General features: G+C 48.7%; 1 protein-coding gene across 4 annotated transcripts in view; it reads right to left on the bottom strand.

Moving 5' to 3' along the window:
* MIER3 (MIER family member 3) overlaps positions 1-26,998 on the bottom strand; it is a 465,034-nt gene that overhangs the window by 327,398 nt on the left and 110,638 nt on the right. The gene's annotated exons all lie outside the window — the stretch shown is intronic.

Consider the following 26,998-nt stretch of genomic DNA (forward strand, 5'->3'; position numbering starts at 1 on the left):
GGGAGTCCCCAGGGAGCGGGTACAGAACTAGAGCATAGTAAGCACAAGCGCTCTTACCAGTTTCTAAACTTAGATAGCAGTTAGGCCACATGAGCAACATTTTACCACTCCCTATACCCCCACCTCCCAAGTGCCTCCAACTCAGTCCCTTTCTCCATGTTGGGTGCTGGTTAGAGCCCTTTTAATATCAAGGCTTCCCTGCATCAATATGGATGCTCTTTTTCCACTCCTTTACCCACACATCAAATATGTCAGTTAAAGCGGGCCTGTGTGTTCACAGAATGTCACAGGTCCTTCTCAGCAGCAGAGCCTTATAATCTTTGCTTAGAGTATTTAGATTTAGGTCTGCTTAATCACCGAGACACCTGTACACACACACACATTTTGGAACAAATCCCTCAAGAGTGGAGTTGTGCAATGGGAGGACATCTTTTGGTCAACTCTGCCAGATCACCTCAAGAACTTAAGAGGATAAGTACAGTTTTTTTTCATTTGGCACCCATTCCAAGCAACGCCCTTCCCAAGGTTGGCAGAACACCCAAATGAAGAAAGATTAAGATTTCTGCAGAGCAGACTACTTCATGACACTTCCAGAGAGCGATTAAGACAAGTCGCTTTTAGGCAAAGTTTGTATGCAGTACCCTCTGGAACCACTACACACAACTAGGACTACAGGTGTAATCAAAACAAACCTTCGGTACAAGTCTGTACCAGACAGTTTTTGTTAGAGGGCTGAGCAGCCAGGCTTATCTCAAGAGGGAATGCAAGCTTGTAAGGGTGTTAGACAGAGGTCTATAATTACAAGCATTCAGATAGACACTTATACGCAAGGTTTCTTGGTAAAACGCTTATTACACAGTCAGAAAACATTCACTAAAAAGGAGGCAATCTATATCACATGGAAATATACTACAGTACTTTACATGCTCAGGTTCTGAAGCATTTAAACTACTTTGAAGAGCAAAATGGCATTCAGAGCATTTGAATTAAGAGCAATAAGGCATACGTTAATAAAACGAATAATAGAGCTACTCTTAAACAAATAGTGCAAATAGTTTGACTTCACCAGAGCCGTTGATTCAATGCAATAGGTAGGCCAAAGTCAATGGGCTAGAGTCTTTTATCAGAAAAACGGTTCTGGTAGTTTAAACGGAAAAATCTTTACCACAGTTCTCAGAAGTAGATCATAGAAGAAAGGTTTGCATGTCTGGTCACAAGCTGACTAGGCCTGCAAGTTGCCAAAGTTGTACGCACATTTGCAGTGAGAAGTAAGTTCTCTCGGTTGGGTTTTCACAGTACCTTGTATTGAAGAAAAAGATGCAGCTGAAGCCTTCTGTTCCTGCAGAGCTCGCTGTTCCTGAGCCTCAGTCGTGGGGACAAGAGGGAGGACTTCGGGGGACTCCTGCACTGCATGGGGACTGGTCACAAAGCTGGCAAATCTTCGATTCTGGTAGCGGTCTTAAAGCACACAAACTGACGTCCTTCTCCCTGGCTATTCGGTTTCCTGCAGCACTCTGAGGAAAATACAACCAGATCCGAGCATGGTGTCCAGGTGGCTTACGAGTTGATAGGTCCCACCAACTCAAAGGGAGAAGTCGTCCTTGAAGGGCTTCTCTGTTGAGATGAACTTGGCCATTCACACCTGCAGCAGGGCTTCACCAGGCAAACCAACGGTCCAGGAGTTGCAGCAGCCGTCCTCTTCCAGCTCGTCTTCGGTTCTTTCGTTCCAGTGGTCGACTCTGCCTTCCAAGCCAAGAGACTCACCTTTTAAACCGTTTTCTCTCATTCATTCCAGCCTAGCTGCCACTCTCCCAGCAGGGTGGCCGTCCTTGCCGGACAGTCAGCCAGCCAATCACGCCAGAGTGCATTTGGGTCTCCTAGGAGACTAAGCACAGGGAGTTTTGCCCTCACTTTCTGCCCACCCCAGACACTCGGGCACCAGAGGCAGCTTCAGTCCTGAAGCCTGCCAAGGGTGTAGGAACAAAGGGACCAAACCTGGTTTGGCGTGCAGAGACAAACTCTAAAAGGACCTTTCCAAAAGGAAATGGCGAAAAAAGACCGGGACCTGTTTAAACAAAGGGGGCTCAGACGCGATCTTGAAAAACATGGCTCCCGTGAGTTAACGCTACCGGTCGGGAAAAATCATAGTACTTTGTTGTAAAACCACTGCTACCAACCATTTCAAGAGGACAGGGTAGAATTTGACTGCTACATAAGTTTCTAGACACCAAGTAACCCCTCCAGCACTATTGCAAGATGGGGTGTCCTAGGTCTAGGAATTTGAAAAGACTAGTACAGTCAATATCACTTTACTTTCTCTGGGAAACAGTAGTTTATCCCAGAGAAGGTACTTCAACTTTGCGAAAGCCTAAAAAGATGATACCTATGGCGTGGTCTAAAACTCCATAACCAAAAGAAATTAACACAGAAAACAAACAGAATTTAAAAAGTACAAAGTCCCAAAGTTCAGCAAAACTGGGGGTCTCTAAGGTAGAGAGTAATTAGCACATTGAGAATTCTCCCCAACTCTCGCCATGGGTGTCACCACGATCAGACAGTGACGGGAGACCTTCACTGCTAACAAAGGAGCAGATCCAGCACAGCTTCTGTTGATGCAAGGATAAAATGAAGGAACAGGCATTGTGTCACAAGTTAAAAATCAGAGTTCCAAGAATGCACTCGGAACAGTGAAAGATGCAGCGAGGTAGCCCAGGAGAGAGCTGGCCAGTCCACTGGTTGGTACATGTGCTAAAACATATTCCTCCTTAGTGCACCTTTCCTTTCTATGGACCCCAAACTGTTTTTATTTGTGAATCTGACTTTTTTTTTTTTTAACAGTGCAGTGAATCCTTAAGCTTCACTAGACTGGCCTTTGCTCATCCGTTATGGGTAAACGGACATGGGCTGTCAGTACTGGGAAACCTAGTTACTTTAATAGTTTTAGTAACTTTTTACCACTTGTGTTAGTTTATCATTGTACAAATGCATCTTACACTGCAGTACAATGGGGTACACTTTTCTTTGGCCCTAGATCACTGAAGTTACTCTAGATGTGCTAAATGGACAAGCTGGTGGCAGCAGAGACTAACCATTGTTTGATGCATTTTAGTTTTAGCCTAACCACATTTACCGCGTTTGGCTACCAACTGTGACTAGTGGTCAAACATGGCCATGCCACGAGATTTCACGCTTGTCCTTTGGCCATGTATTCTTTTAGCCTTCTTCCTGGCCTGAATCCAGGAACATCCTTATATGGACTTCCAGTGCCAGGGAAAGGAGAGGCTTTTGGCAGGCTACTGGAGGGCTATATGGATTTGCTGCCAGGAAGTGGGTTGGACTGTCTGGTCCCAATCCACAAAATGGTGCCAGTGTGTGATAGTTATGCCTGAGTTTTGCCGCCAGTGGTCCTGATTGGACCTCTTCTGGGTCTTAGTTAAGAATTATGGCAGTCCGAGGGGGGCGCTGTTGCGCACAACTAAGATGGCCGCCTGAAGTGAGAGCTCCGGCCCGACAGACATCCAAATTATAATTAAATCCTGTTTTGGAGCCACCAGCGGATAGCAGAGTCAAGCAAAGGGTACACAATGGCCCAGTCCACACACTACTGAAATCCTGGGAGCAGCGGTCTAAATTTCGCTGAGATATTGGCTTTGGCAGAGGAGCGGGAGAGGGCCCGGGAGTGTGCTGCAGAGGACGTCCGGCTGATCTGCGCCCCACGCCGCTGATGCTGTGGCCAGAGAGGCATAGAGAGGAGGAGCTGTTGTGCTGAGGTCGCGGAGCTGGACCCGTGGGCACCGCGGATCGGTTGAGGGGGCCCCACTGGGTCCCATGCGCTTGGGTTGTGCAGGCGAGTGCTGCTGGCTCGTCGGCCCTGCTGCGGACCGGCAGCGAGGTGTGACCGGAGGAGCCCGGTGGGGCCCTGCCTTTGCAGCTATAGAGACGATCCTGTTGGGCGAGAGCTGGCGCTCCCCGCTGCGACGCGGCGGGTGCTGAGAAGCGGGCCGTCGGACGGCGTGACATCCTTCCCCCCCGACCGTGACCGGAGGAGCAGCGCTGTCAGGGGAAGCGAAGACTCCATTTCCTGGCCTGTAGTCGGGGCACGCCGCACGTGCTACATTTCCTGCAAGTTGGTGGTGGAGACGGCACAGGGCTCGGTGTTATACGGCATTCAACGGTTGGGGGGGGCAAAGTACCTGAGGCCTTCCCCCGTGCCCGCAGTGCGCTATAGGGCCGTACTGGATCTGGGAGCGCCACGCCGGGGCCCTGATTCGGGCGCCTTCGGTGCCATTGTTGCCTGGCGACGCTACGACCATGGGGGCCCCTTGCGACAAGCGGAGGCCGGCTTCAATTGGTACATAAATAACGAGGGAGGCTTCTTCTGTGGTCTACACGGGGCAGAGGCGCTCGCCGGTCCCAACAGCTGTTCTGCTGATACGGATACCCAGTATAGTCCCCCAGGATCCATAACCCTGTTGGGCCGTGGTGGTGGGCCGGCTGGTGTAGCAGACATGGGAAACGCGAGGAAGCAAGAAAAAGCAGCACAGGGGGTGACCGGGAAAAAGAAGGGCCCGATGGAATCATTCACTAGCAGCCAGGCAGTCGGCCATGAACCAGATCCGCGGACGACATCAACGGCTGAACCTGGCGTGGACAGCGGCGACAGGGTCGATCGCCTTACCACGATAGTACAGAATGGCTTCCCATAGCTAGATGACATTGTCAACACTATTGGAGCACTGAAAACTAGAGTCGACAAGGAGAGCCTCAGAATCACTGAAGCCTAAGACAGAATTGGCACAAATGAAGACACCATTGCGCGACACGATTGTGACATAGCGCAGATTAAGGCAGGCATGAACGCGTTACAAAGTAAATGCGAGGACCTAGAATCCAGATCTCGAAGAAACAGTCGGATTGTGGGGGTTTCGGAAAAGTTCGGGAAAGGCGCAATGGAACAACAAGTGGAAAACCTTCTTAAGACTTTTTGGGACAGAATCCTTTTCGAGCCAATTCCTGGTTGAGCGAGCGCATCGCACTCTAGCCCCTTTGCTGAAACCCGGGGCCCCGCCGCGCACTATCATTGCTAGACTGTTGTACTACAGAGATACAATACTTAGGAAGACAAGAGAAATTGGGACACTACAATATGAGGAGAACCGCATACATGTTTATCCGGACTTTGCTGCGGGGGTACAGACTAGCAGGCAATCATACGAGCCGGTCAAGTGGCTATTGAGGGCACGCCAGGTCCCATATGCGCTAATATTCCCAGCCAAGATGCAAATTCAGTATGGAGGAAGGGCGCACTTTTTCGAGACCCCGGCTGCTGCTCTGGCGTATGTGGAAGCAACTATACCCCTACCACCTGGAGGCCGTGGGCCAGACCAGAACAGAAGATCACCACCGAGCATGGGGGTTGGGGGGGGGGAGACTGGGTCCCTGTTGACTGAACCAGGTTGCGCGCATATCCTTTGTTGTTGCTTTATTGATGTGGAACGGAATTCTGCTCCCGCTCGGGGGATCCGAGTAACGTTTGAAGTGGCCTTGTGACGACAACGTGGCACCCACAGGAAAGTTCCTACAAGTTTCAAGGGTACATCGTCAAGTTGGGGCGTATGATGTGGGTGGAGGGTGGGGTTGGAGAAACCGGGAAGTTACAGAATGTTACTGCTACCAGGGCAGGTTAGAGACCTGGGTGGTGGATTGGTTTAATTTAAGTTCGTTTGGTTGAAACCAGGTCTGGCGAGTGCACCCTGCACCCACATCAGGTGAACTTAAGGTATGGTGGAAACAATGGCACGGCACAGATTATATGTATGGAGAAACAGGTGACAGGGTGAAGGTAACCTTATTGTCCTGGAATGTCCGGGGGCTAAACAACCTGATGAAAGCCAGGAAGGTAGGGAACTATGTCGCCAGGCAGGGTCCTCAGATCCTAATGGTCCAGGAGACGCACACTCAGGGAGAGGTTAACTAAAGTACAATGGCAAAATGAGGAAGGCTACGTTATTACACAGAATATTCCTCACAATCCAGGGGGGTCATAACACTCATACACCCTTCATTGGTATTCTGTACCAAGGGGCACGAGGCAGATCCAATGGGAAGATAAGTGTTGGTGTGGGAAGAAATGGCCGGTAGACAAATAACCCTGGTTAACAGCTATGGCCCTAAAATAGAAGACCCAGATTTCTATCTGAAAATACTCGACATTCTTAACAAGCACGACACCAACTATTATATGGAGCGGCGACTTTAATGTTGCACTCGACCCCATGCTGGATATGTCAACTAATGTGGTGAGGGCACCCACGAAAATGGCGGTAACTCTGAACCAACTCCTTCCGCAGTTGTCACTGAGACGCTTGGCGGACTTTGCACCCGGATTATAGGCAATATACATATTACTCATCCGTGCATGATAGTGAATCACGTATAGACTACTGGTTTATATCCTCGGACATCTCGAGCACGCTGCAGCTCTGCACGATCCTCCCCCCGCACGCTGTCCGATCACTCCCCAGTCTTACTGAGCCTTGCGTTCCAGGATGTTCCCAGACCAGCAAGAAGGTGGAGAATGCCAGGGGGATTGCTGGGAGATACAAACATGACCGAGGCACTACATGAGGAGATAACCAACTTCTTTGTAGACAACCTGGGGACGGTAGATCGGGTATCCACGGTGTGGGAAACATTCAAGGTTTGGGTTAGAGGGATCCTTATGTCCAAATCAACGGGAATCTTGAAGGGGGTGCGACGGGAGCTTGAGGTGGTGGAGCGGGAACTGAAAGAACTGGAAGAGGTATATAGCCGCACTCATGATAGGGACACCCTCACTGAAATTCACAAACTTTTAGGAACTGCGACAATTTAGCCACAAGGGAGGTACGATACATCGCGGCCCCCATACGGGCGTGCCACTACGGAGAGGGGAATAAGGCGGGGCAGATGCTGGCCAACTTGATCAGGAATGAAACAAACAAACACCCCGATATCCGCCATTCAAACAGCTCCTAATGTAATGGTCACAAGCGACAAGGGTATTAATGATGAATTTGTCAAATTCTACAAAGCACTATATGCGAATAGAGAACGGAAAACCCCCACTGAGATAACAGATTACTTGGCCTCACTGGGTCTTCCGACGTTCCCAGACGAAACTAAGTTGGCTTGTCACGATAGAAGAAATTACTGAGACGATCAGAGATCTCACGTCGGGTAAAGCCCCGGGTTCGGATGGGCTGGGGGCTGAATTCTATAAGGAGTTCCATGAGGAACTAGCCCCTATTCTACTCAGAATGTGGGAGGAAGCCCTCAAACAGAGTATATTGCCCCCAACAATGAGGGAAGCTATAATTACAGTGCTTCCCAAGGCCAGACGCCCACCCCAGGACATTTCCTCTTACAGACCCCTCTCGCTCATAAATACTGGCGCAAAATTTTTTGCGAAGGTCATGGCCAATCGTATGCTACCCATAGCTCCCGCACTGGTCCACCCGGACCAAAACGGGTTTATTCCCCAGAGGTCTACCGGGTTGAACCTCTGCAGGCTTATTGGGATTATGGCACAAATTGATCCGGGCAGGCAAGCGGTCGCTGTCTCCCTCGACGCCGAGAAGGCATTTGACTCGGTCTCGTGGGAGTTCCTCTTTTCGTTGTTGGTGGCGCTTGGGGTGGGACCCAATTTTATTGGATATGTTTGTCTACGCTATACAAAATCCGGGGCTAGAGTATGTACCAACCGAACTATGTCTGACATGTTCGAACTGGGGAGGGGCACCAGACAGGGGTGCCTGTTCTCACCAATTCTATTTGCCCCAACGATAGAGCCCATGGCTGCTGCAGTTAGATTACGACACAAAGATAAGGGTATAGTTATGAAAGGCTCTAATCAGCTGATCTCACTTTATGCGGATGACACACTTACATATCCGTGAACCCGACAAAAACATCGCACCCATAATGGCTGATATATACAAATGTGCTGATTACTCCAGTTACACTGTGAACAATACTAAATCAGAAATGTTCCCACTCACCCCTTCCACTAAATGCCCAGAAATAACAGATGGCCTGAAATGGCCGGAGGGCTATATTAGATATTTAGGCGTGCTGGTCTCCAGGAGCAGACAATCTTTGTTTACTGACAACTACGAAGGGGCACTACAGTCAATTAATGCGAATTGAGTAATATGGAGACACCTCCCCATCTCATTGCATGGCAGGTTAGCAGTACTAAAAATGACAGTCCTTCCTAAGCTACTGTATCTGTTTGTAAATATCCCGATATGGCCAGGCAGGGAATTCTTCTCCAGGCTGTGATCGATGGTGACCACATTTCTTTGTAACGGGAAGACTGCTAGAATGGGGTGGGAGAAAATGGTGGAACCATATAGCTCCGGAGCCATAGCTGCCCCAGACTTTCAACTCTATTATCTGGTTGCACAAACGCAATTTGCGAGATATTGGTATGAGAAGGTAGAAGATGCACCTCACGCATGGATAGAAACACACAGTTGCACCCTCTGATGTAAGATCAATTATTTTTGACCCACGGCATAGAGACACGTGTGAATATGATCCGGCAAGCTGCACTGTCCGGGCTTGGGGGGCAATATGTCGGAGACTTAAAATTGAAAAACCTTATAACCCACAAATTCCCTTGTGGAATTTTCCCAGCGTTCCTCCCACGTTTGATACGGACATGCAGGAAGCATGGGACCCTAACGGGGAAATGGTGGTGGGGGACATGTTCATAGAGGGAAAATTCGTAAGCTTAGCAGATATTTTAAGGGCCTTGCCGAGAGGACCGCTTCGGACACTCCAGTATTACCGAATGAGATCAGCATTCCAGGCTAGATGGCCCCTCTTTCCTGATGAGCCACTTTCACACCCATGTTTACAACTGATTACAACTCAAGGGGGTAAAGGGAGTCTCCACATTATATTCATCGGTGCAGGCCCACACCCCCATGATCAACAATGTCAAAGAAAAATGGGAAACAGATTTGTAGATTCTCATACCTGACGAGAAATGGGTGAAGTACTGTTCACTCACTAAAAAAGTCGCTCAATGCAGGACTACGGCAGATACAATTTAAAATTCTAAATAGATTACACTATACGCCAGCCACAGTAGCAAAGTTTTTACCGGACTCCTCGAGCGAATGCCCTTAATGCGGCACCCCACAAGCAGGGCCCTTACACATGTATTTGGACTGCCCTTAGCTGCAGCGGTTCTGGGAGGTTGGGGTGGTCTGAATTGCTGGCGGAAATCACACAAATATCCCCATTCCTGTCTCCACAAAAATATCCGTTTGGCAATATAGGGAAGTGCTCTGAGCGGACTAGAAGACTCTTTAATGTTTCAAGTGCGGTTGCTAAAAAATGTATCCTCCAGGCTTGGAAAAGCCCTACACCTCCGAGCATGAACACCTTTCTACGTGAATTGACATACGTAAATGAGAATGAGGAACAATATGTACTGACTCAGTTGAGAATGAGCCGACCGAAGGACATCTGGGGCCCGTTCAGGACATACTTCTGTGAACTGTCGTCAGACAATGAAAATTCTATGTGAATATGAACAACCTGTGAAAATGCAAGATGTGCCACTGTATGATATTCTTGTGCTGTTGGAGCGAGTCATGTACCTGCCACAACCTTAATTAAAAGAGGTTTAAAAAAAAAAAGAATTGGAGCAGTCCAACTGTTGTGGGACTACCCATTTCCTATTCTCTTTGTATTGGTAAACCCACCTTTTAATATAGGCTTGTACTACATAAGTTGGTAGTCCATTCAAAAAGTGAATCAAGCAGGTGAGTAATTCATTCATATGCTACGCATGTTCCAGCACCCAGAGGTGATATCAGTTGAGGTCAGTATAACATTTATATTGGTATCACCTTTGCAGTATTTGAGTTATTTAAGGAAGAAAAGGTTAGATCAGAACAGATAACAGATTCTCCCAAAGGGATGCAGGCAGTCTATTATCCCAGCATTAACATGTTCAACATTCAAAACCTGTAAAGGAACAGGCACTTCCAAAGCCAATAGGCACAGAAGGGGGCCTTTTGGGAGCAAGGACAGCCAAAAGTCAACGGGAAAAGTCAAAGTTCTGATGCTCTTCTTAGAAAAAGAATTGTCTTAAATAGTCAGTGTTCAAAAAGAAAATCACAGCAACTCAAGAGGCGTCACCTTTAGAAAGCAGGAGCTGTAAGGCCAGGGCAAGTGAGAAGAGGAGTCAACTCAGAGTAGGGTTAAATTGCACTCCCAAAAGGTAGGAGGCGACCCAAAAGGCAAAAGGATACTATATCCCCCAAGGCCCACTGCACCTTTGTACTGATTACGTTCAAGCTGGATGCAATGCACCAGACCCTTGTTCCTGGTCGTTGGCTGTAGTTCCGAAAGGGAGGACATCTGGTGGGCTCCTGCGGGAGCACTTGAGGGAGTGACCGGCAGCAATGGATTTCCGTCGATTCAGGGACTTTTTCTCAGCACCAAAGAAGAACAAACAGCTCCAGTTATAAGTTCCTCGATTCTTGACTCTGGTGAAGGGGACTCCGGAACTGTATTTCCCGCTTCTGGATGCCCACGAAGATGTGGCCAGATTCGTACTTTGGAAGAAAATTAACTCAAGTGTTCGAGATTCCCCTGGTATTGGGATTCTGCAGCCTTGGAACATCGCAGCAAGTTGAGGGTTGCACCAAAATAGTGAGTTAGGGAGAATTCTCAGGAATGTGCCAATTCCTCTACCTTAGAGACCCCACCGCACTTTTGCGAGACTCTAGGGCTAACTTTTTAACCTGGAGAGAAACTTTCCACTATCGTATTTTTCTGGTGATTTAACACTGTTTCTTTTGGTTTTGGAGTCTGACAAACTCCATAGGCATCATCTTTGCATTGTGACACAGCACCTTCAGTACAGTGGCACAGGGAAGTCTCAGATTTCCCAAAGGTTTAAATACCTTCCCTTGGTGAAACTACTGTTGCCAAGAGCAGTGAAGTGAAACTGACTTTACTTATAATTTGTAACTTTCTAGACCAAGCACACACTATCTTAACATACATAGGGTGCTGGAGGGGTTACTTAGTACCCCCTTTTTCCAGTTTCTCATGTAACATTTTATGTTACCCTTTCTACAATTAATGGCTGTGGCAGTGGTTTCCTTTTTACTACCATTGTGTGTTTTTAACCGCAGAATGCATTCGAAGCTGCATTAAAGCACCCATGGTGCCCATTTAGTAAAAATTGCCCCGGTCGTCTTTTTTTCACCATTTCTTGCTGGAAAGGTCCTTGACATTTACTCTGCGCGCCAAACCAGGTTTGGTACCTTTGTTCATTTTGCCTTTAGCGAGATTCACGAGTGAAGCCCGCCTCTGGCTTCCTTATGTCTGGCCTGGGCAGGAAGTGAGGGAGGTGCCCGAAACTCCCTGTGCTTAATCCCCTTGGTTACAGGAATGCACCCAAAAGGTGATTGGGCGGCTGGCTGTCCGGCAAGGACAGCCACCCTGCTGTGCGATTGACAACTAGTCTGGAATGAATGGGAAAAACCTGCATAAAAAGGAGAGGCTTTTTGGATTGGAAGGCAGAGTCGACCACTGGACGAAGGAATCCGAAGAAGAGCTTGGAAGAGACGCATGCTGCAACTCTTGGATCGTTGGTTTGCCCGGTAAAGCCCTGCTGCTGTGCTGAAGCTCCGAATTCGCCTTGACTATAGAAGTCCTGGAAGGACTACTTCTTCCCTTTGAGTTGGTGGGGCCAATCAACTCCAAAGTGAACTTGTTTGGAGCAATTCTAAACCCTCAGGCGAACTCCATCACCAATCTACAGTAACAGCTGTAATCTTAGAGTCATACACTGCCAGGCACCATGATGGTTTGACCGTGTGGTATGTCTGGTTAGCGGTGCTCACTTCTCCCATGGGAACATCGAAATGCTCCACCTTCTCCCTACTGTTCTTAAGGTAGACTTGTTTGCAGGCAGGGTGCATTGAAGTGGCGTCGCCGAATCCCATCAGGTTTAACCCATCCAGCGGTTCCAAAGGCAGATGAGACCTACGTTTCCAATAGTAAGGCTCAGGCAATAGTAACCTGGGAGACACTGTCCAATAGTGCTGTAGTAAGCCGTCGTTCAAGCTCAACGGGGATGGTTTGTGGTGGTCCAATCAAACCCTCAGGGATAGCCCTGGGCACATTTGTCCGAGTTTGTAGACCATTACATGATGCTGGAGCTATTTGCCAGCCGTTGCAGAGCTCACAGACTAACCTGAGGTGGTCAACTGTGGGACCCTCCTGAGTCTTGACTGGGTGTTTGGTAGTCAGCAAATTCGAGTCCTGTGTCCGCATACATGCAGGGATTAGGGTCAGCAGAGCCTACTCCTGTACTCCGGGTTCTAGCGGCTCCTCCGCTGCAACCTCCTATGCGTTTCCTGACACTGCTCGGGTGGGAATTGGTTTAAGAGCAGTAAATCGAGGAGCTACTCTAGCATATGACAATGCATTACTTACCGTAAAAGCATTTCTGATGGTTGTATCTGCTTAGATTCACATGCTGTGCACAGGTCCGACATCCAGTGGTCACTGCAGAGTATTGCATTTTGTTTTTCGTAGTCGAAAAGGGAACGTCGACAAGGCGTGTCTGTAACACTATCCCTATAGTGACGTGCGTTGTACCCACAATCCCTCACGCGTCGAGGTCCCTCTGTTTGTATTTTTCTGCCCTGAGGGAGCCTTCTAGACGTGAGTGAGTACAGAAACGAGAGAAATATAGCAAAAGGATGTCTATGTTCCTTCCATCCGAGCGGGGAGGAAGGGTGGGCGCATGTGAATCTAAGCAGATACAACCATCAGAAATGCTTTTACGGTAAGTAATGCATTGTCTTCTGATGTTTGTTAATCTGCTTAGAATCACATGCTGTGCATAGACTAGCGAGCAGTACCCGGAGTTGGCGGTGGGTTACGAGAAGGAACAGTAGAGAAAAGATGTCTTAATACTGCCTGTCCCACCTGGGAGTCAGATCTAGAGTGTGCATCTAGACAGTAGTGTTTTGTAAAGGTGTGCACAGAACTCCAGGTAGCCGCTTTGCAGATGGACTCAAGGGGAACATTTGCAATGAATGCTATGGACGCCCCCGTGCCTCGAGTAGAATCTGCTCTTGGCCTAAAGGGCAGTTCTCTCTTAGCAAGAGTATAGCAGAGAGTGATGCATTGAACAATCCATCTAGAAATAGTGGACTTTGAAACTGCATCCCCTTCTCTTCCTGCTGCCACCGAGACGAAGAACTGATTCGTCTTCCTCAGTGGTCTGGTTCTTTCCATGTAGAACATGACCGCTCTGCGGACATCTAGTGTGTGCAGAGTCCTTTCTCCCAAGTTGGAAGGATTTTGAAAGAACGCTGGTAGTTCTATAGACTGGTTTACGTGGAATTTTGAGATGAATTTCGGAGCAAACTTTGGGTGAGTGCGTAGAACCACTTTATCTCTGAACTGTAACAAAGGGGTCTAGAACAGAAAGAGCCTGTAGTTCACTTACTCTCCTGATGGAGGTGATAGCTATTAGAAAAGCAGTCTTAAGAGTGAGGTCTTTAAGAGATGCTTTGTGCATGGGTTCAAATGGTGAGCCCATGAGTCTGGTAGGTACCACGTTAAGGTCCCATCCGGGAGCTGGGTCAGCTATCGGGGGGTGTATTCTCTTTACTCCCTCCATGAAGGCCTTCATAACAGGGATTTTCCACCACGACACTTGAGTTGGGAAGTGGTGTATGCAGAAAGTGCCGCTAGGTGGACTTTAATGGAATTGAACACTAGACCTGAATCCAATAAATGGGTCAGGTATAGAACAATATGTGTGGGAGAGCAGTCAATTGGGTTGATGCTCTTTCCTCTACACCAGATGACAAATCTCTTCCATTTGCTAGAATAGCAGTGGCGAGTGTTAGGTTTTCTGGCTTCCCTGAGGATGTCCATGCATCTCTGCGGGAGCTGTAGATGTCCAAATTCTATGATCTCAGGAGCCAGGCTGCTAAGTTCATGTTCTGGGGGCATGGATGCAGAGTCCTGCCCCTGTCTTGTGACAGCATGTTGTACGGGCAGGAGAGTCACTGGGGGAGATAGAGACATCTCCATCAAGTGAGCGAACCATGGCTGTCGGGCCCACATTGGGGCCACCAGTATCATGGTTACTTGTTCCTGGTGCATCTTGTGCACCACCTTGTTGAGAAGGGGAGTCGGGGGGGGAAAAGCGTAAACAAATTTCCCTGACCATTGAATCGACAGACCGTTCCCCTTGGATTGGTTCTGGGGGTACCTGGAGGCGTAACTGTGGCATTGTGAGTTCTCCAGGGTTGCGAACAGGTCTATTTCTGGGAAACCCCATTGCGTGAAGACGTCGAAGACAATGTCTTCGTGCAGTCGCCATTCGTACTCTTCGGGCAGGGGGAAATCCCTGCTGAGTTTGTCTGCCAGCAGATTGAGTTCCCCTGGTACATGTTGTGACAGAAGGAACATATTCTGTTTGAGAGCCCACTTCCATATGTTTTGGGCCAGTTTGGACAGTCCTGGTGAGTGGGTTCCCCCCTGCGTGTTGATGTAATACATGGCTGTGGTGCTGTCTGTAAGGGCCATCACTGTCCTGCCTTGTAGGTGTTCCTGGAAGGCTTTTAGGGCCTTGAACACCGCTAGTAGCTCCAGGAGATTGATGTGTTTGGATGCTACGTTCGGAGTCCACTCTCCGTGAGCAGTCTGATGGGATAGGTGAGCCCCCCATTCTGTGAGGGATGCGTCTGTGGTTAGAGTGGCTTCCGCCGCGGGTGTGGCAAAGGGTTTCCCTTTTTCCAGGGTTTCCTTTGTCCACCACCGTAGCGAGAGAACTAAGGCCTGCAAGACCACCACTAAATCGTCCCATAGTCCGCTGGCCTGACACCACTGGCTGTTGAGCCACTCTTGCATTGGGCGCATGCGCAGACGCGCGTGAGGTACCAAATAAATACACGACGCCATCATGCCTAGCAAGCGCATTGCTTTGCGTACCGTCACCTCTCGACCGGTCACATATTGAGGGATCTGAAACAGCATGTTTTGGACCCTCTCTTTGGAGGGGAAGACGAGGCCGTCCTTTGTTTGAATTAGAGCCCCTAGGAATTGTTTGATTTGGCTGGGGTCTAGGCTGGATTTCTTTTCGTTGATGGAGAAGCCGAACTGGAACAAAAGGTCTACAGTCTTTTGGGTATTGGAGAAGCATGTTTCGTAAGAATCCCCTGTTATGAGCCAGTCGTCGAGGTAAGGGTAAACTGGGATGGACAACCTGCGCAGGTGGGCCGCTGCCACTGCCAGCACCTTCGTGAATACCCTTGGTGCTGATGCTATGCCGAAGGGTAGCACTCTGAACTGGTAGTGTTTGCCCTCTATCATGAACCGGAGGTATTTTCTGTGCGCTGGCAACATTAAATTATGAAAGTATGCATCTTTCATGTCCAATGTTGTCATGTAATCTCCCTGTGATAGCAGTGGGATCATTTCCTGTAAGGTCACCATACGAAACATTTGGGGTTTGAAGAACTTGTTCGCTGGGCGCAGATCTAATACAGGGCGCATGGTTAGATCCTTTTTGGGTACAAGGAAGTACACTGAATAAATACCTTCCGTTACCTGAGATACAGGCACGACCTCTATGGCTCCTTTTTCCAGCAGTAGTTGTACTTCTTGTAGAAGGATGGCAAGATGTTCCGGTGACATGCGTCGTCCCCTCGGGGGTTTGTATGTTGGGGAACTGTTGAATTCGATGCAGTATCCGTGGGCTACGGTGGAAAGTACCCAGCGGTCTGACGTTATACCCTCCCATGCTGGAAGAAAGGATGTTATCCGGCCCCCGACCGGTGTTGCATGGGAGGGGATGCGAATCTTCGCGTCACTTGGTGGTGTTAGGGGCTTGGGAGCCTCTGGGGGTGGACCCCCGCCCTCTTCCTTTGCCCCGGCGCTGTCCTCTTTGGCTGTACTGGCCACTATTGGTCTGGAAATTGGTGGCAGGGTACTGTTGCTGCTGGTTTTGTTGTTGGCGTTGCCCACGAAAAAAGCGTTTGTTGCCATAGCCGCGTCTGGTAGTGGGCTTAGAGATCTGGTCAAGAGTTTTGATAGTATTGAACTCTTTTTTAGCCATCTCCAGAGCCTCATCCACCGCTTTCCCGAAGAGGTTTGAGTCTTCAACAGGTTTATTTATTAAAGACGCCTGTGTCTCCGGTTTGAACCCTGAGTTGCGCAGCCATACATGGCGTTTTAGGATTATTCCCTGAACTAGGGAACGTCCCGCAGTTTCTGCCGCATCCAGAGAGCGCTTTACAATACTCTGGTTGACCTGAGTTCCTTCGCCAATAGTTGTAAGCAGGCGTGTACGTAATGGTTCCGGCGCTTCTTCGGCGTCTTTGCGCAGTTTGGCCCACTGCGCGTCCGCATAGCTAGCGAGCAAAGAATTGTTGTTTGCAATTCTTGCCGAAAAGGCAGCCGAGGATGTAACTCTTTTTGCAAGGGCATATAACCGCTTGCCCTCCTTGTCAGGTGGTGCCTCACTGGTGGAAAGTGGTACCCCTGCCCTCTTTCTTGTGTTGGTTACTACCAGGGAATCCGGAATGGAATGTCCCCTGATGTACAGCGGGTCTGTGGGTGAAGGAGTGAAAAGTTTTTCAATTCTAGGATTGACCCCTCTGTTTAGTGCGGGTGTGGACAGCGAAGGGATGATTCTTCTCTTCACCGAAGCGAGGCGGGGAATGGTCTGACTGACCGGGGGTTTCTCCTTAATTACTCTTTCCACAAAGTCTAATTCAGGGGAGAGTTCCCCAGTGTCCAGTTCGAAGTGTGCTGCTGCTCTGCGCAACAGGGCATTAAATGTGGGCTGATCGTCAATGGGAGACGTGTTTCTAATAGGTGAATTGTCAGGAGGATTTAGGTTCAGGACATCAGTGTCGGAATATATTGATGGGGATTGCCAGGGGTGAGAAGGTCCTTCTTCTGTATTTTCTCCGAAGCCTTCTCCTACCAAGTCTGGGCTGTCTTCCAGACCTTCCTCCTGGTTCCGTCCCTCTTCCTCGTCCATAAAATCATCCTCTTCCTCAAAATAATGTTCTTCCCCAGTGAGGTCATACACACTATGGAAGTCTGAGGCTGTGTCCTGGTGGGGATTGACTAGTCTTGGAATTTTGCCCCGGGGTCCTCCTGAGGCCCTTCTCTTATTCTCTTGGGAGTGGGAGGGTTCTGGGTATTCATAAACCTCTCCATTCTTTCCATGCACAGATGGAGCCTTTCCATGGTTTCATGGGGTACCCCTGAGCGGTCTAGCGGGGGAAAATTGGTGTCTTGTAGCTGAAAACGGCTCGACCTCTCCCACAACGTCGAGGAAAGTGTCCCGTCGCCCTCCGAAAAGCCTTCAGGTGTGTTGGGAATCCCTTCGACTGAAGGAGATCGTCCCTGTCTTTTCGGCGTGTCTTTCGACCTTTGCGTAGCGCTCGACGAGTCTTTCGGCGTACGCTTGTGGGCGTCGGCTACCACGATCCTCGCCAAGCTCTCAGCGACTCGTTTGTCAGCGGAGGGCTGTAGTTTCGACGTTATGGGTGTCGATCGCTCTACGGCGGCATGCGCTTTCTGCTGATGCGCGCCGGCCGATGATTTGGGGGCAGCGCCCTTATTTGCCGAAAGCCCAGTCGCTGGTCGCGGCTGCAGTTGCGAGAGGGGCTTCAAACCCGAACGGTCCGAGGAGGCCGCCGGTGAAATCTGCGTCTCCTTGGGTGCTGATGCTCTCTTCGCTTTCGACGAAGAAGAGCCATGGGTTGTGTGCTTATGCGTGGTCTTGTGTGCGTCAATGTCGCCGGGGTGTTCATCCCCATAAGCAGGGCGTGAGCCGAGCCCGTCGGGGCCGGGGACAGACGACGAAGCGCGTGTGCGCTCTCTAGGGGGGTTTTCGACTTCCGTAGCGGAGGTCGTGGTATCACGTTCCTCGTCACTGTCGGAGGTAGCGACGGTGGGTGGAGCGTCGGCCTTCGACATAGCGTAGGCCGCCCACCTCTTGACCCTACGGTCTTTTAGAGTTTTCGGCTTAAGAAGCCGACAAGCCGTGCAACCTTCCTCTTTGTGATTGAGGGGCAAGCAGCGGTTACACCGTGAATGCTTGTCCTTCCAAGTAAACTTGCCCTTGCAAAGCGGGCAAAACCTAAAGGGTGTCCTCTCCATAGCCGAGGCAATAAATCGTGATAACCACCCCAAGGGAAAGGAAGGGGAAAAGGAAAGGCATTCTCAGAAAATAACTAGAGATGTCCCACGACCCCCACTCTCCCTACTGTATTTGGCCTGCGAGGCCAGGCCAAGTGTTCGGCAACGCCGAAGGATCTCCTCCGCTCGTCCCCTCCGTCGAAGATCTTGCTCGGCGGAGACAGCTTCACAACAGCGTCGAGGGGGGGATCGATATGTTCTATATTAATATAGGAAAACGACCAAAGGTCGAGGAGATGAAATCTGCAGTGTCTCTCGAGGAGCTCCGCGTAAAGGCGACCAGTAGCTGGGCGGAAAAAAACAATCTGAGGGACCTCGACGCGTGAGGGATTGTGGGTACAACGCACGTCACTATAGGGATAGTGTTACAGACACGCCTTGTCGACGTCCCCTTTTCGACTACGAAAAACAGAATGCAATACTCCGCAGTGACCACTGGATGTCAGACCTATGCACAGCATGTGATTCTAAGCAGATTAACAAACATCAGAAATACTTGTTCTAGTTCGCACAGACGAGTGGAGTGGCGATCATCCCCACATAGATGGCAGAAATCTCCAGGGTAGTAAAGGAGCAGACTAAGATGTAACATTCATGAGGCTCTTGCACTCGTGTAAATACTTGATGTTCTTGGTCATGTGATGAGGGGATGTCTCTACCCCATTGTGGGGTTACATTCAGATTTTCCCTAGGTAGTAACTGTCTAATTTCTTCACTAACTGTTGCAGGTCCTCAATCTGTTTCTGCTGAGCGAGGGCATAGTCGCAAGTTGGGATCTTGTGTTGGAACGATGACAGCCTCAACATTGCCAGCTTCTTCCTCCAGAGCTTTTAGCTCTTCATGTGGGAGTGGGGAGTCCAGCTCACAGCCTCGGTTGGAGAAAGGGTATGGAAGCATCTTTGGCCCCTCTTTTCTGTTTCAAGCTTCACCGGTTCAGTTGGGATGTTTCCACTCCTCCCCTTTGATGTACCAAACGCAAAAATTGCTCATTCCTCATGAGGAATTCAGATAACTTCTCTCCCAATTTCAATGATGTGGAATGGAACCTCATCAAATCTTCTCCGGGCTTGGTAGTGCCAAACGCTCCTTTCAGCACAGCCGTCACTAGCAGTGAAGTGTGATCCGGATTCAGTGTGCGCAGGGACTGTACAGTCTGTAGCGCCGGTCCTCGCAAGACCCATCACACGCACCTCCGTTTCTCCTGTTCGGACTCTTTCCAATCCTGAAGCATAAGCTGAGTTAGGTCGGCCCACACCTCATACCCTTCTCCTTTGGGCACGGGTTTGTCACCTGAAAAGGAGCACAACCGGGTGTAGGCTCCATGTTCGTTAATCAACGGCAAGGTTGATTGTCTGTCCATAGTCACCCGGACTCCTTCAGCCACCGCAGCAGCAGCAGCAATGGAATCCTTATTTGGGGTGGCAGCTTCAGGGCGTGCAGGTAGTCCAGGCCACATGTCCAACTTCCACACCAGGCAGGTAAACCCAGGTTCTCTGTCTTGAATTTCAGTAGGCAGGATTCTTCCTCCAAGAGAAACTCCACCATAACATTTGGTATGCCCTGGTATGCGTCCCACACTTTTCCAGTGACAGATTCTAAAGAACCAGTCATGGGTAAAATGTAATCTGTGGTTATGTGTAAGAGAACCTCCCCTATAATGAAACTGGCCTCGGGGCTAAGTCCCTCAGCCCGAATCCACTGTATCACAATATTGTGCCATTTTGACTAATGGTGACAATAGCTCGCAAAGGGGAGTTTTTTTTCCCCTCAATAGCTGGTTGGGCAATCCCCTTCCCCGTGTGGGATCTCAGCAGTGCCTCCAAAAGTGTAAGGCGTTTCTCCCTGTAGTTTACTATTATTTATTCCTTCCTGTATGAGTCAGTGAATAGCTACCTGTAGGAGACCCGCGTATGAGAGGGTAACACCTTACTGCATGCGCCAGAGTTCTGGATAGCCCAAGAGGGTGAGACGGCCGCCAGGAGGGAACTTCCCAGAGAGGGCTCCCACAGGGAGTGTGGGGGGCGTGTTTGCCGTGTTAACCAAAGCAGATAGGGTGTCTGACCAAAAAACAGACTTGTTTTGTTTGAGCGGGGCCCCGCTTTTGTTTTATGTAAAGACAGTGGGTCAAATCAAACAATACATACATAGGGTCTCTAAAACACAATTAGCTCCCTGACAGAGTTGCTCCCCTCACATACCCTTGTATGAACGTTTCTCATGGGCTAAATAGAAAAAACTTCCCGTCAACCTTTTCTCTTTTGAATGAACACTGCCACCTTTGACAAATACATAACATTACTAGCCACAGGTATTCCCTGGAAATGACCTTTTTCTCATGTGCTAAATAAATAACTCTTCCTATCACTAGTCTCTTGTGACAGTATTTACCTTTAATACATAACATTACTGATCACAGGTATTCCCTTGCAGCAAGCGTTTTCGCATGTGTTAAATAACTTTGTCCGTCACTTATCTCTTGTGACAGTACACTTCCACATTTGGTAAATCTTAAACACCTCTGGTCATGGGCATCCCCCAAGAGGGAACGGTGGCAGCAAAAACAAGCTAAATACGCCGCCTGACTGAAGGGTAGAGGTGAGATTCTGGAAACATGGAAAGAGGAGAAAAACAAAACTACCTCTGCGCCACCATGTGGGGGACACCACTAAGAGTACCCAAGTACTTTTGGTCAAACAAAACAACCAGCCCGTGGGTAAAACCACGCCGTCAGATGTAGGGCCGGGTATCCTCGCTGTACTTCGGTTCTCTCTTATCTGAGCGACCCCGGCTGCCATGCCAGGCGAGTAATGCCAGTCCCTACTCTGGCTTGCTCTCAGCCCACGGAGAGCAGCCAACCTACCGATGGACAGACGGCCTATGGTGACTGGGGAGGGAGTCCCCAACTCGACAGAGGGCTTCGATGCCCTCTAGAGAAGTCTGGGCTTCCGCCTGGTTTCTCCTCTCGCCGGGCTCTCTCGCTGCAATCCTCCATCGGGCTGATACGCACAAACAGCGCTACCATTTTCCATCTCCAGCAGGGGACCTCCCTCAGCGCCCGAGGTGAAATCCCCTCATACGTGGCCACGCTCCCCCTGCTGGTGGAGCCTACATTAACAGGCTCCTGTAATTAGCGTGCCCAAATCCAAAACCGTGGGGATGGAGGCAGATATAAAAGAAAGGACTATGAAATTACACAGCCTCCCATGAACGTGGCATTGAGCCCTTTTTATGCTCAAACCTCAAAGGAATTGGGCTTTACACTAGCATCCAAGTAAACACTTACACACAAAGTTATATATAAATACATATTTATACCATACACAGATTTAACGCATTCTTTAAAAAAAAGCAGCAAGTAATAGTAACACTAACCCATTAAAAAAGTGACCAATAAAGCAGGCGAGTAATTCATTCACGTGCAAGATATTTTCCAGCACCATGGGGGATGTCATTTGAGGTCAGTAATATCACTTATTTTGCATCTCCATTGCAGTACTGAGTTATAAAGGAGGGCAAGATCAGAGTTAGATCAGAACATACTGGTATTCTATAAAAGCAGTTAGATTCTCCCAAAGGGATGCAGCCAGGCTTTTATCACAGCAATAATAGTTTTCTTTTCAACAATTAAAACCTGTGAGGGAACAAGTAGGACCAAAGCCAATAGGTTCAGAAGGGGTGCTTTAGGGAGCCAAGACAACCATAATCAATGGGCCAGTTGAAAGTTCTGATGCTCTGTTCAAATAGTTAATAGTTCAAATAGAAAATAACAGTAACACTAGAAAAGTCACCTTGAAGAAGCACATGTAGAGTATTCTCATAAATGTGCTAATTCCCTTCACCTTAGAGACACCCAGAAACTTTGCTGGATTTTGAGGACTTGATATTGTAACCTGCAAAGAGCGTAAGCCTTTTTTTCCCACTCATGTATTTTGATGTGTGTTTTTTGATTATGGAGTATTAAGATAACTCCATAGGCATCTTTTCATGTGCGTTACACAGCACCCTCAGTGCAGTGACACAGGGATGTCTTTTTAGACTTCCCAAAGGTTTAACTACCTTCTCTGGGATAACTACTGTTTCCCAGAGAATATAACGTGAAATTAACTTTACTAGTCTTTCCAAATTCCTAGACCCAGCACACACCCGGCTACCTTCCTGTGCCAAGCGCGGTAAACACGGTTTGCATGGTAAGAAAGGTTTAAAAATATACAAAAAGATAAGCTGCCTCCAGCCCTGTGCAAGGCACATCAGCACTTCTACAAAATCCTTTAAGGAGTAGGGCCTTTGGAAATCAAAAGGAAGACCCAAGCGCAATGTACATTGTGCACTTCTAACATGTTACAGAACAGTTGCAACATAGGCAAGGACTAAGGGAAACAGCTCCCCCGGTACTGACTGTCTTTAAGGGCATGTGTCATGATCACTGCTTCCAAGGAGCCAGGACCAGCCCAACGTCCTTGGAAGCAGGCCCCTAATCCTAGGCACCAGCCGGTCCCCACGGGGACCTTTTGGACCATGTCCTGGCGCCGGTGGCACCAGGCTCATCAGAATCATCGGTCCCGGCACTGGAAGCGCCGGGCTCATAATATGTGTGCAGATGCTTGAGTGGACTTACCTGCAGCAGACCATGCTGCTTACTTACCAGCCTCTTAGAAGTCCTCTGTGAACAGGAATTACTTTCTTACCTGGGCGGGGCAAGCTCCACTCCCTGGATTCAGCACTGGAAAGCTTCTGGAACTCTTTTCTTACCTAGGCGGGGCCGTGGAGGAAGACGCCTCATCACTCCAAGGCTATTTAAACCATACCCGATAGACGAAACGTGCTTCGCGTTATTCTGCATCTGCAGCAGAACGCTCACCGAGTCTGTTCCAGCCTTTCTTCTTACGATCCCGAATCTGCAAGAGTCATACTCACCATTCCTGCATCCTGAATCTGCAAGATGCATACTCACCATTCCTGCATCCAGACGACAGCAGCACCTGCAGAGACAAGAAACAGCAGGTTAGCAAGGCAGCCTTATCTCGCAGTGCTACTCACCTGATCCATCGGCTGCGGTCATTTTCGGCACGCTGCACCTCCGAAGACAAAAGCATTGTCACTACTTACCGGCACTCCGTGAATTCTGGATTTCTTCACACTGCATCGCCGCCTGCGGAGATAAAAGCATTGTATCTACTTACGGACATTCCGCGGACTCCGGCGCTGCAAACCAACTTCTGAAAGACAAAAGAAGAGACATTAGACAGGTATTTACTTACGCCCATCGCGCTCTTCGCAATAGAACGCTGCTTTTCAGCACGAACTGCGCTGCAAGGAAAAGACAGTTCGAGCGCTTGCATTTACTCACGCATTTCCAGGCGCTTCACTCCATCTTCCTCAAGAGTCCTGCAAGACAAAAGGGAGAAAAGCATTATACGAAGTCCTGTTCAATGTTAACGTGCCTTGCACCTAAAGACTATAAAGACTAAAAAGGTGTCTGGAAACTCACCGCTCGTGCAGTTAACGACGGTAACGGTCTTCTGAGTCCAAGAGGCCTATGTTTCACCAGTGAAGGAACTGGCAACAGCGCCCTGCAACAGACGCAGATGGAGAGCCCAGCATTCACCTATCTAAGGTGAGCATGTTGACCTGGGGGCTCTACGGAGAGGGAGAGAGAGGAAGAGGGACATTGAACAACCCAGACCATTAACCCCCATATTCTTTCACCTGCAGAAGCCTCACCCTACGAGTTCGACACACAGTGCGAAGAGGTTCGACCCCAGAAGCCCATTGGGTTCTGCACATCACCTTTCGAGTCACAGACACCTTCCTGCCAAGATCAGCGCCTCCGTGGGAATCAGGTGAGCGTTACAGCATGTCAGTATCCCCATAACAAAGTGAGCAAAAGCCCAGTGGAGTGCAGCTGAAGGCTGGGCTCCACTGGCAGAGGTAATGTTTAAACAGAGCAAAAAGTCGGGGGGTAAACAACTGGAGGGAAAATTATACATAAATGGAAATCATTCCTAACAGTCAGCAGTGTCTCGAGGCTAGTAAGTCCCACCAGCATAAGGGAGGAAGTAGTCCTGTACGGATATTCCTGTCGATATGGAAACGGGGTCAGCACAGCTGCAGGGCTTCACCAGGCACTTTGCGGACCAGGAGGGTGCTGCTGGCGTCACTTCACGTATTTGTCAGATGTTGCCCTACAGTCGTCGACTGCCCCTAGCCCCAAAAACCTTGCCTTTTAAGTAAGTTAGCATTCATTTACAGCATTAGGCTGTCAATCACCCAGCAGGGGGCACTGTCCTCCAAGACAGCCAACCAATCAGAACAGGGTTCACTCAGGCACAACTAGAGACAACTACAGAGAAGTTTCGCAGCCTCCCTCACTTCCTGCCTTTCCAGACACTGGAGCCTGGACAACTTCAGGGCTGACGTCTGCCAAAGGCAAAGGGACAAACCAGATTCAGAGTAAAAGCTCAGAATAAATTAACTGATGAGAAAAGGCAAAAAAAGAAAGAGGGGGGCCATTTTGGGACAATGGCCACCATTGGGTGCTGTACTGCAGATGAGGTATCAGACTGCAGGTAATTGTCATTGTGAATCTCTAACTCCCCTACAGCTCACATTGACCCCTCTTGAGACCAGCATGGCTACTCAACACACTACCAACCTGTGTAGTACACACTTATACAAAAGGTTGGGTTCCTATTGCCAGGAGGTCAGGGTTGTTGTAGTGCACCTTTGTAGTGCATCTTGCAAGATCGTTGTTTTGTTCTCCACTGTCCCCCTCTTGGGCCTTGTCGCGCTCTCAAACTGTGTATGAGCGCGATAGAAATAAAATATCAATTCAATATCAATTCAATATCAATTCAATATCAATTCAATATCAATTCAATATCAATATCAATATCAATATCAATTCACTCAAAGGGTACTGCATACAATCTTGCCTAACACTAATACACCCTGAAGCGACTTCAACAATAAGGATAGTATTGCATTTATCTTATAAACCAATATACTTTAGACTCTTGGTTTCAGGAAGGAAGAGTTATGGAAAAAACATGGTTAGAATATACTTTCTTATAATGTGAAGACGGCCTGAATCCTCTAATGAAATCTAGGTAAGCCTTTCCCAGGAGTAAAAGTGTTAAACAACAACCTATGAGGGGTACACGCAATGGCAAAGCCAAAAGATACGTAAGAGTGCTTTTAAGGAGCCAGTACAGCCAAAGTCAATTTGACCAAGCCAATACTGATGCACTCCTTCATGGATAAAGTCTTTCACAAAGTCAGATAGTTCAAGAAAATCAACACAAGCCGTTAAGCCTGTGCAATGGGAGAAGAGATCAACTCTCAAAGTTAAGCCAGTGCACTTCTCAAGTGAGAAATAATGCAGTAAGGTAAATATCCAGAGCCTCCACAGTACCTCTGGTTTGAAGAAAGTGTCAGCTGGATTCGGTCTTGCTACAGCCAAGCAGATCCTTGTTCCTGGGCCTCAGTCGTGGGACGAAAAGGGAGGACGTCCGTCGGGTTCCTACAGCAGTATTCGGGAGAGGACTTGGCTACAGATTTTCTTAGATTCAGCCGTTCTTCACAGTTTCAACGCCTTTCAAACACCACTGATGGAGAACAAATCTCGCCGGTTGGACTTTCTTTGATCCGTCTGTCCTGGACTCTGGATTTCCTGCTTCTGGAGGGTCCCTAGGAGGCTCCTGAAATATTTGGCCGGAGTCGTTCCGCAGAAGATGTTGCACTCTATAATGGACTGGCATTGGGCTTCTGCAGCACTGGAGGCGCACAGCAAGTCTGGGGGTTGCACCCAAGTGGAGTAAGTCATGGGTTTTGTTGGTCCCACTAGTCTTTCCATTCGGAAGTTGTCGATTTGAAAAAGGAGGTTAGCACAGCAGCAGCGCTTCACTGGGCACTTAGGCTTCTCGTCACCATTTCTTCTTCAGATGTTTCTTCCAGTGCTCAACAGCCAGTAGTCCCAAGAACCAGTTCTCATTCATTCACAAACCTAGGCTGTCAATCACCTAGCAGGGTGGCTGTCCTTCCCGGGACAGTCAGCCAATCAGGACTGGTTTTGTTCAGGCACACCTAGAGACAAAGGACAGGGTCCCTCACTTCCTGTCCTTCCAGGACACACTGAAGACAGAGGCGGGCCTCAGGGTTGAAGCCCACCCAAGGCAAAACACACAAAGGGCTCAAACCTGTCAACTTGCAGAGTAAGATCCAAGCAGAAAATGGCGGAAAAAAAAACAAAAAAAAGACAGGGGAAATTTTGACAAAATGGTTACCCATGGCTGCTGTACTGCAGCTGAGGGTTCAGCCTGCGGAACAAAAAAGCACACTGGTAGTAAAAATTAAACCATTGCCACCATTCATTTAAAGTAGTAAGTGTAACAAAAAATGTTAAATCAGAAAGTAGGATAAGGGGCCTACTAGGCAACCCCCAGCACTCCACATAAGATGGTGTGTGCTTGACCTACAAACTAAAAAGCTAAGATCTATCTCAACTTACTATTCTTGGGAACAATAGTTCACCCAAGAAAAGATATTTAAACCCTACGAGAAATCCAAGGCAGTTCTCAGTGACACTGCACTGAGGGTACGGTGTGTCACTATACAATAAGCAGATTCCTATGGAGTTTATCAGACTCCAAAAAACAGTGAAAACAAAATCCTAGTAAGGAAAAAAAAAAAACACAGGAGTGAGGAAAAGATCCAAATAACGAGTTAAAATTAAAAAGTCGTAAAT

The sequence above is a fragment of the Ambystoma mexicanum genome, chromosome 6p (assembly GCF_040938575.1).
Source record: "Ambystoma mexicanum isolate Mex_15411 chromosome 6p, UKY_AmexF1_1, whole genome shotgun sequence".
Classification (NCBI taxonomy): Eukaryota; Metazoa; Chordata; class Amphibia; order Caudata; family Ambystomatidae; genus Ambystoma; species Ambystoma mexicanum.